This window comes from Physeter macrocephalus, chromosome 11, assembly GCF_002837175.3.
Source record: "Physeter macrocephalus isolate SW-GA chromosome 11, ASM283717v5, whole genome shotgun sequence".
NCBI classification, from domain to species: domain Eukaryota; kingdom Metazoa; phylum Chordata; class Mammalia; order Artiodactyla; family Physeteridae; genus Physeter; species Physeter macrocephalus.
In genome coordinates this window covers 31340196-31350235 of record NC_041224.1, presented here as the reverse complement: position 1 = coordinate 31350235, position 10040 = coordinate 31340196, and the positions used below count along the sequence as shown (strand labels likewise).

At 53.2% G+C, this 10040-nt stretch overlaps 1 long non-coding RNA gene across 2 annotated transcripts in view; it reads left to right on the top strand.

Annotated features, from left to right (window-relative positions):
- LOC102976675 (uncharacterized) overlaps nt 1-10040 on the top strand; it is a 47279-nt gene that overhangs the window by 7609 nt on the left and 29630 nt on the right. Inside the window, exon 1 of one of the 2 annotated variants that reach the window (XR_447457.4) lies at nt 4402-4667. The exons of the other annotated variant lie outside the window; for it this stretch is intronic. This is a non-coding gene — a long non-coding RNA (uncharacterized lncRNA). Of the gene's footprint in view, nt 1-4401; nt 4668-10040 lie in introns of those variants that run through there. 2 annotated transcript variants of the gene reach the window in all.

The window sequence follows — 10040 nt, the reverse complement described above, 5'->3', positions numbered from 1 at the left end:
AGCCACTATGGAGAACAGTATGGAGGTTCCTTATAAAACTACAAATAGAACTACCATACGACCCAGCAATCCCACTACTGGGCATATACCCTGAGAAAACTATAATTCAAAAAGAGTCATGTACCAAAATGTTCACTGGACATTATTCTTGATGCGTTTTCTCAGCCTTATGCTGCTGTGAACACCAGGGGCCACCCTCCCCCACTACCCCACATCCATCGTTTGCAGAGAACTGACACAACCCAAGCTCCAGGTGATTTTTCTCATCACAGGTGTGGTTCAGGGAAGGATGCAAAGACTCAGTCCACGCATTCAGGGTGAAATGCAGGGTTTGTTTTCTCTTTGGGAGAAGAGACGCTCCTTCCCTCCTCCTGGAAGTGAAGAGGGGAACACATGCCCCAGGAGGTGTGGCAGCCAGGCCATCACCGTGAGGGAAGCCAGCCTGAGGGCAAACCTGCCCCATGGAGGAGGCGGGACTCAGAGAAGCACAGACAAATCGACCTGTAGTCCTGATGAGACAGAATTTCCAGAGCGAATCCCCCAGAATCTGGCCCTACCTCTGGATGTTTTCGTCATGTAAGCTGACAGGTGCCCTGCTGTTAACATCAGTTGGATATGTATTTTCTTTACTTATTTTATTTTATTTGTTTATTTTGGCCACGCCTCATGGCTTGTGGGATCTTAGTTCCCCGGCCAGGGATTGAACCCGGGCCACCACTGTGAAAGCGCTGAGTCCTAACCACTGGACCACCAGGGAATTTCCATGATGTGGATTTTCTTGACCCATGAAGCACTCTGGTAAAACCATCTTTAGAAACCTTTGCTATTTGCATGCATCTATTATTACACAGGAAGTAAACACACCGTGCTTGCTATAAAGGTCACTCCAAGGCAAGTCCTAATCCCTCCCTTCCAGCCAGTTGCCCCACCAAGTCCCCCTGTCCAGGTATTCAGGAGCCACTGAGCAGGAACCTCTCAGACGTCCCATTGTGACATCCCGACTTGTGCCTACAACATGCTGAGGTTATAGATCCTTGAGCAGAACGGGCAACGTGATGAGCGAGAGAGTCTAGGAGGATTGTCTGGTGATGCGGAGAAGCTGAAGAGCCGGCGGGAGGCGGCAGCAGTGATGGGGGCGGGGAAGGGAGAAGTTTGAGAGACGCGTCCGAGGAGGAAGGGCCGGTGGACTTAGAGGGACCAGGGGCCAGCAGGGACCTGCAGCTGTGCAGTGCCTGGCAGAGGAGGACATGGTGGGGGTGGGGACTGGTTAGATGAGCTTAGCGATTTGGGATGTCTGCGGGAGTGGTATCAGGAAGCACCCATTCTGGTTGTAGATCATTTACAATTTTGTTTCTGTTTTGCTTGGCGGGGTGTGTGGGAGTTCGCGTGGTGAGTGAGAGGTTTATGCGAAAGAGAGCGTGAGAAATCACTGCTCTGCTAAGAGAAGTAAAGACGGGGACGAAGGGAAACAATGCTTGTATTTCACTGTTAAAACCTCATTGGCTGTGGGGCGAACATCACCAAGGCTGGCATGCAGGAAATTCTGCTTGGTTCCTTAAAAGGTAAGTTCGGGGCTTCCCTGGTGGCGCAGTGGTTGAGAGTCCGCCTGCCGATGCAGGGGACACGGGTTTGTGCCCCGGTCCGGAAAGATCCCACATGCCGCGGAGCGGCTGGGCCCGTGAGCCATGGCCGCTGAGCCTGCGCGTCCGGAGCCTGTGCTCCGCAGCGGGAGAGGCCACAACAGTGAGAGGCCCGCGTACCGCAAAAAAAAAAAAGTAAGTTCAGCTAAGAAGGTCCTTCCTTCAAGGAGATATTTTAGAAATAGTGGAGTAGATTCCCTCACACACACACACAATGAGATAAACTCCTGTAAAGCGGCTGACGTTTGCTGGGTAACTAGAGGCTGAAAGTATCCCATTAAAACAACAACATTTTACAATGAGGAAACAGCCCAGACAGATGAGTGGCGGTGCTAGACTGCAATCAGGCCTCCCGGTCCCTGCACTAGAGTCTGGGGTCCATCCAAGTCCTGCATCATTACTGCGTTGCCCCTTTCACTCTGAAAAGGGCCTGATTTGGACCATCGATAGGTCCACTACCTATGGGGTGGAAGAGTCTGGATGCAGAGTCACCAAGTCCTCTTCTTGGTCGCCGTGAGAGCCTGGCGGGAGATTAGGATTGAGCAGAGGTGACGCTGGGTTTGAGAACCCGAGTTTTCTGCCTGCTGCCTGGTGGGCTCTGCATGGGGGCTGGAAAAGGGGTCCCTCCTCTTCGGGGTGTGCAGTACAAACTTCTCTCTTTGCGTCTGTGGTCGGTGAGTCGCCTGAATGCCTGCCCATCCAGCTCTCTCCTCCTGCCAACCTCCTGGTTCACTTCCGAGCGATCTGGCCACCAAGGCGCCGTGGCTGTGGGGACCACGGGCAGCCAAGGGTGTCTGTGTCCCTCCCCACGGTCCACATGCAGCTCGTTTATGTTCTGAGCTCTCACAGCCCAAGTTCAGCGGCCACAATCTCCCGAGTCCTCAAGAGTTTCGGAGAACCGGCCTGGGTCAGGGGTGTCTGCTCATGGTCACTGCTGTCTGCCTCTCGGGCTGCACGGCCGAGGAGGAGGGAAGAGGCGCGAGAAGGCTGGTGTGGTTGACGGTCACAGGGATGTGGCCACAGACGGGGGACAGAGTCCCGCCGGGGCCTCGCTGTTCTCCCGGGCAGCTGTGCGGTCTGCTCACCTGTCCTCACTTCCCCGCGTACTGGTGAGAGGAGGGAATGTAGCAAGGCAGGTGCATCCTTTCCAAAGAGCAGGAAACCAGTGATTCCTCTCCAAATGGTCCATCAGGCCCAGAGCTGAGGGTCAAGCCCGACGTTCTGTGCCAGGACCTCCTCCACTGCCTGTCTCTGAAGAGGCAGCAAGACCTTGCCACGGCCTGTACCTCTGCTCACCGTCTGAATGACACTAATCTCGGCATCCATGCCGTGTGCCATCCCGGGCAGCCTCCCGACAGCAGGATGGGGCCCGGGCCTGCGTTTGGAACCTGAGTTCTCCACACGTACCCCCGCGCCTGTGACCCCAGCCAGTGCAGACTGAGGGGTCTAACAGAAAATGGACCATCAACAATCTGACACTGCTTCCCACTAACATGCGTGGGAGTTATCAGAAGCCACCATGCAAGCTGGGTGTCAGGCCCCGTTCCAGCCCCTGGTCAATTCTGATTTTACTCCCAGTGTACAGCTGAGGAAACGGAGGCCCAAAGATGTTAGCTCTTTTGGCCCAGGTCACACAGTCAGGCAGAGGCAGAGGTAAGATTTGAACCCAGGTACTTGGAACAGCAGTGATGCCCCACCGTTCACCGTACAGACACTACACCCTCTTAGACCTAAAGAGGCGTCTCCCCGTGACCTCCAAGAACCCATCCGCCACCAATGGCTCTAATGTAGGTAGCAGGGCTGGGGGAATTTTAATGTCCACCCTTTGTCTTAGTGAGCTCGGCTGCTGTAACACAACACCACAAACTGGGCGGCCTTTAAATAACAAACGTTTATTTCTCACAGCTCTGGAGGCTGGAAGTCCAAGATCAAGGTGTGGCCAGGGTTTGTGTCTGCTGAGGACCCATCTCCTGTTTCATAGACAGCTGTGTCCTCAGCTGGAGGAAGGGGCGAGGGAGCTCTCTGGGCTCCCTAATCCCGTCATGACACTAATCCCATCATGGGGGCCTCCACCCTCATGACCTCATCACCTCCCAAATCCCCACCTCCTGACACCATCCCCTTGGGTTAGTGCTTCAGTGTATGAATTTGGTGGAGGACAAATATTTACTCTGCAGCACCCTTCCTCTCCTTCCTGGGGCCTTTTGGTTTGGGTACATAGAAACATTATTTGTGGGAAAACTCAAAATGGACAAGCTTTGGGGAAACGCTGGGATGCTGATGTGGGCATGGAAGGAAGCTGACATCCTGAGGGCAGGCACCGCGCCTGCCTGCTCCCTGCTGTACCAGCGTACTCTGGTACTCTGTACTCTGGCCCAGGGCCTGATGCAGAGTGGTGAGAGCTCGCTGATCGTTTCCTCCGTGAGTGACTGGTGATTTTTAAGAGGTATAACCTATGTGACTGCCAAGCAGATCCACTGGAGTCTCTACGTCCTCAGGCTTTGTTTGCAGTCTCGCCAGCATCCCATTAATTGAAGTGTTTGTGGACTTACACATTCTTCGGGTCTGCTCACTACACAGGAGCCCCCAGGTGACCAGGATCCTGGTCACCTTCACATCACCAAAGAGAAGAAGCATCATGGCAAATCTCCTCTCCACCTGGTCCTACCCTTCCAGAGGCCCCAGGCTCTGCTGGATCAACGAGCTGGAGGAACTGTGGGTGGGCAAGGCTTGTAGTATCAGCTTGGTGCAGCCAGTCCATGCCCTTGGGTGCACACATTGCATGTGTATATCTATGCGTACGTGTCCAATACCATTTCCTGGAAGACCACAGCTATGCCATGAAGAATGAGTGACTCACTGCCCCACAGAAGCCCTCGCCATCTCACAGGCCTGTCTGGAGCTGCCCAGAGCCCAGGCCTCATGGTGAAGGATGCTCAGCTCACTGCGAGCCGGCGCCCCGGCCCCCGCCCTCAACCATCTGTTTGGCTTTTGGCCCCTGAGAAGAGAAACCTGCTAACTCTCCAGGTAATACCCTCTCTCTTTTTTTTTTTTTTTTTTTGCGGGCCTCTCTCTGCTGCGGCCTCTCCCATTGCGGAGCACAGGCTCCGGACGCGCAGGCTCAGCGGCCATGGCTCACGGGCCCAGCCGCTCCGCGGCATGTGGGATCCTCCCAGACCGGGGCGCGAACCCGGTTCCCCTGCATCGGCAGGCGGACGCGCAACCACTGCGCCACCAGGGAAGCCCAATACCCTCTCTCTTTAGCTTCTTAAGTAAATATTTCCAGAAGGGGAATCAGTCAGGTCTCAGACAACGGCAGAATTCTGAGAGAAAACGGGTCCCATATCTTCCCATCCAGATCACCAATCCACCATCTCCTCTGCATTTCCCCCACCTCTGGCTCTGCAGATAACCTCTCTGTCCTTCTTCTCCTCCTGGCATTTCCTGACTCTTACTCATCATTCACTCAACACTTTAGGCACCTACTCTATGTTAGATTTTATGCTTGGCCCTGAGGATACAAGGATGGATCAGGCAGCATCCCTGCCCTGAAGGTGAAAACTGAGATCAATCACCCAGGAGAAAAAGCTTGCTCTGAGTCGAGTGTTGGCAGGTGTTGTGAGGAGGAAAAGGAGAAGCTGAGTCCTGGACCACTTCTCCTTGCAGGTGAGCAGTTCAGAGAGGAAAGTCTTCACTGCTTTGGGTCATCCTTGGAAACCGGAAGGTAGGACTGGTATGGGTATCCACATTCCCAAACAGTTCTGCCACGTTAACAGTATGTGGCGGCTCTTTTTCCTAACCACGCACCCCTGGTCCCCCGGAAGTACTCTCTTCAGCGTAGAATCGAAGACATGGCCTGTGTGTGGTTGGTCCCGCACAACCAGATGGTGAAACCAGACCAGGATGGGACTGGAAAGATCTGACGCCTTTGCGCAGAAGCAGAAAGAACAAGGGGAGGTCCGGAGGCATCCTGAACCCAGTCTACCTTCGTCCTGACTCCTTTTTAAAGTTCATGAGCCAAACCATCTCACGGGGTGACCTGTACAGTTAGGAAGCAGGGAGAAGGCCTGTGTTCACAATCCCCTTGAACCCACTGGCCAGGATAGAATTTCCTCCCAAGCAGGTCAGGTCTGGGCCATCAAAAGGATCTGTTTGCTTGTGTGTTTTGTTTGTTCGATGGGAGGGGGAGGGGGGGAAGCCTGGAAACAATCAAGGTGACTGTTGACCTTTCACCAGTTAAGGTCCTAAGGTCCCAGCACCCAACCTGTGAACAGGCGCTAGAGGGCCCAGTAAGCCAGACACATGCAGACCGCCGCCCCACAGCCCCACTCATCAGGGAACAAATGCAGACAAACAGGCAATCCGTGACATCCTTGAAAAGCATGTCTCCAGTCCCAGCAGAGAGATGGGGGGAGGCTGGGATAGGCTTTAATCATTCACAGCCCCCCCGCACCAGGAAGGTGCCTCTTCTGTGCCCGCGCGCCCCCCAACCCGAGACTGAACTTGAGATCCGTCCGGTTCTGTACTCCACCTCCCTCACCCCTGAAAGCAGGACGAACAAAAGAGGCACGAACACAAGGTTGAAAGCTCTAGTCCAGGTGGTTAGGACCACAGGGTTTGCTCCGTCCTAGAGCTCCAGGTGGACCCCTGGCTCTGGGAGGCTTTGTAGCTGGAGGGGATGGACCCACAGCTCCAGCCAGTCAGGACCTGGGGTGGCATCCCTGGGGATGCTGGAGAGGGATGCTGGTCCAGTCTGTGCTGGGGCCACGAGGTGCCAGGCTCACCCAGCCCAAGGAGCTGTGTGGGGCGGGGAAGGTGTACGGAAACCTCGGTGGTCTCTAGGGGGATCACAGGCGAATTCTTCAACCTCAGAGCTGCTGCCTGTGATTATGGGGCAGAGGGCAGTGCCTCATGGTTTTGGGATCACTTTGTGGAGGTTTTTCAGGAAATCAAGGTCTGCCGGGAGCCAGGAATCTGGGTGTGTTTAGCCCCGCGCCCTGCCCTTGACAGTCATGGAATAGTCCTGAAATCCACATGCCCGACCCGCCCTAATCTCCCTGTTTTGGTTGGGTTTGTTTTGCCCTGTCTCATCACTAACCCTGTGGTTTTCGAATGCCTCCTCCCTGCCCCTGTTCCATGAGGTCCCTCTGTCCCCACAGGGGTCTGCTGCCAGGAGCCAGAATAAAGAGTAGGAGCTGGAAAAGAGGAGGGTTGAAAGTCAGTGGCTCCCACGACTGTCTCTGTAGGGTCTACACCCCACCCAACCTGCGTTTCATCTGCACACCACGGCTGGCTCCGGCACCGCCCTGGCCCCAGCTGCTGGGACTCCTCGAGTTTCTTTAGGTTGGCAGCAAAGGGAACTGGATGCTGCTGCCCTGGAGGACGTTGTGTTCTTACATCCGCCTCAGACCACAGCCCTGCGACCACAGAGATGGAGAAATTGATTTCTTCCCTTTCCCCAACCGTCCCCAATGTGACTACCTCTGCCCCACAGACACTCTGGTTGCCTTGGATGTGAGTTCTGCTTTCTCTTCATCCCTAGAGGATAAATGGCTGAAGTGTCACAGCTCGCAGATTTCATAGCCACGGCTCAGATGCAATCAATACCTTCCTATAACAACCCCACGCGAGATATGGGGTCTTCGTTAAGTCAACAAATATTTTTCACAACTGACACTCAAATAGGAGCCTGATTAGCAATTGGTTTTCATTCTTCTTGGTTGTGGTATTTTAGCTATTTCCTTCTTTCTTTTTTCCTTTTCCCTTCCTTCCTTCCTCCTTTCCTTGCTTCCTTCCTTCCTTCCTTTCTTTTATTTGTTAGCTCTAATATCCTTATTCTTCAAAGTATTTAGGTAAAGAGAGTTCCAAAAAGCCTTTGGTCATTTATTCTAGTGTCCTTCAATGACCACGGTCAGCAAGTTCTATCCAAGTTCTAACTTAAATCATGTTGGCAGCTAAAATAAACAGGCCTGTTTTCTCTCAAAAACGTGAATGTCTACACTAAAAAGCCTTAGTTAGGTTCCTGTATGAGTCATTCTGTGTTGACGTGGGAAGATTTGGATGATTAGCCGGAAGTTTCAGGAAGACGTCGCATCAAAGGAGGGCTGATAAAACACAATCTCAGGAGGTGAAGCCTGACTCTAAGAGGCTCTCATACACCCAGGGCTGGAGTGAAGCTCATGAAATAACAGTAATTTATTGATCAATTACTCTAGGCCAGTCCTGTGCTGAGCAAGTTTATTCGTTATATTATTTAATCCTCCCATCCACCCTCTCAAAGAAATATTGCTATTTCCATGTTCCAGTCAGTGCCTTCAGAGTCCATGTCCTCCCCAGGGCCAGCCACTCACAGGCAGAGCCTGGTCCAGGTGGGGCAGTCCGGCTCTGAGGCTTGGGCTCTAACTGCCAGGACCCTGGGGGTCTGGGTCTTCTTCCCTTGTTTTCTTTTTTTTAAATTTCTTTATTTTTATTTTTATTTATTTTTGTCTGTGTTGGGTCTTCCTTGCTGCTTGCAGGCTTTCTCTAGTTGCGGCGAGCGGGGGCTACTCTTCGTTGCAGTGCGCGGGCTTCTCATTGCAGTGGCTTCTCTTGTTGCGGAGCACGGGCTCTAGGCGCATGGGCTTCAGTAGTTGTGGCACGCGGGCTCAGTCGTTGTGGCTTGCAGGCTCTAGAGTGCAGGCTCAGTAGCTGTGGCTCAGGGGCTTAGTTGCTCCACAGCATGCGGGATCTTCCTGGACCAGGGCTCGAACCTATGTCCCCTGCATTGGCAGGCTGATTCTTAATCACTGCGCCACCAGGGAAGCCCATTCCCTTGTTCTCATTCTTGGCAACTAGCGACAAATTACTTTTCTTCGGTGGCTTCAGTCTCCTTACTTTGCAATGGCATTATTGTCAACCATTCACGAAAGAACATCAATGGACAGTTCCTGGCACTGCTCTAAGGGCTGTGAATGGGAATTGCAGCTATACAGCCCCCAGGGTTGTTATGGAGATTATATTATGGGATGGTGTCTAGAGATCCCTTAGCACAGAGCTGGCACACAGCTGGTACCTGACAGACAAGGGCTGGCTCATAATGATGGCCCCACAAAGCCTTCCCAAAGTGCTAATGGCATAGAAGAGGCTCAGAAACATCACTTAGCTGATGCCCCAAATGCTCTCTACCCACTGCACCATGCACACAAGCATCTCCATCCACGCCACTGGTGTGATGGCTCATTTCATGTGTCACATTGGCTGAGCTAAGCGATGCCCAGTAAACATGATTTCCAGGTGTGGCTATGAGGGTATTTCCTGAAGAGATTAGCATTTGAATTGGTGGATTGAGGAAAGACCACCTTCGCCCACGCAGGTGGGCACCATGCAGTCCATCAAGGGCCCGAATAGAACAAAAAGATGGAGGAAGGGGGGAGTTTGCTCGCTCTGAGCTGAGACATCCATCCCTTAGACATCGACCGATATTCCTGGTTCTCGGGCCTTCGGACTTGGACTGAATCACCCCCCACCCCCAGCTCGCTTGGGCCTCCAGCTGGTAGATGGGAGACTGTGGGGCTTCTCAGCCTCCATAATCACATGAGCCGATTCCTATCACAAATCTCCTCTGTATGTCTATATATACCATTGATTCTGTTCCTCTAGAGAACCCTGAGCAGAGTGACTGGGTCCTAGGCCCACTCTTACCAAAGCAAATAGACAATCAACCCCCTCGGTACAGAATGAAACAGTTCTCCTTGAATAACTGTTTTTTTTACAGTCATTTTTGTCCTGAGAGATTTCAAGTGCTTTTAAGGACCCTTGAAGCTTGAGGAGACTTCTGTCGAATCAGCTGTGAGGGGAGTTTTCTGGTCCCTCCGCTGTCAGTGAGGGAACGCCAGGTTTCAGGCCTCTTTGGGAGAGTCGGCAGGTAGTGTCTTCTTTGAACTCAGGACGGGGCAGAGACCCCCGGCCCCGGGTCCCCCCAGAGGCCCTGGGGGGAGGGGCAATGAGATCATGTCTGCAGAGGTCCCCAGCCACTTGGAAGGCGATACCGCTGTAATTTCTTGGAAAAGCCTTCTCCTTCCCGTGGTTTCTGCTCGCACCGGCTCAGTTTTCCTCACCTAACCACCGCTCACAGCAGCCTCCAGCTCTTGCCAGATTTCCATCTGCTTGCCTTTGCGGCCTTTCCTCTGGGTTCTCCCCTCAAGGCCAGGTGCCCATCTGTCCACAGGAGCCTGAGTTTAAAATCCTGTGGTCTCCACCAGCTATTTAATCCTCTGGATCACTCTAACAAAGGGTGTTTGGGGGTTGGGGCAGCATGTTTCATTTTGTTGTTTCTTTTTTTTTTTTTTTTTTGCGGTACGTGGGCCTCTCACTGTAGTGGCCTCTCCCGTTGCGGAGCACAGGCTCCGGACGCGCAGGCTC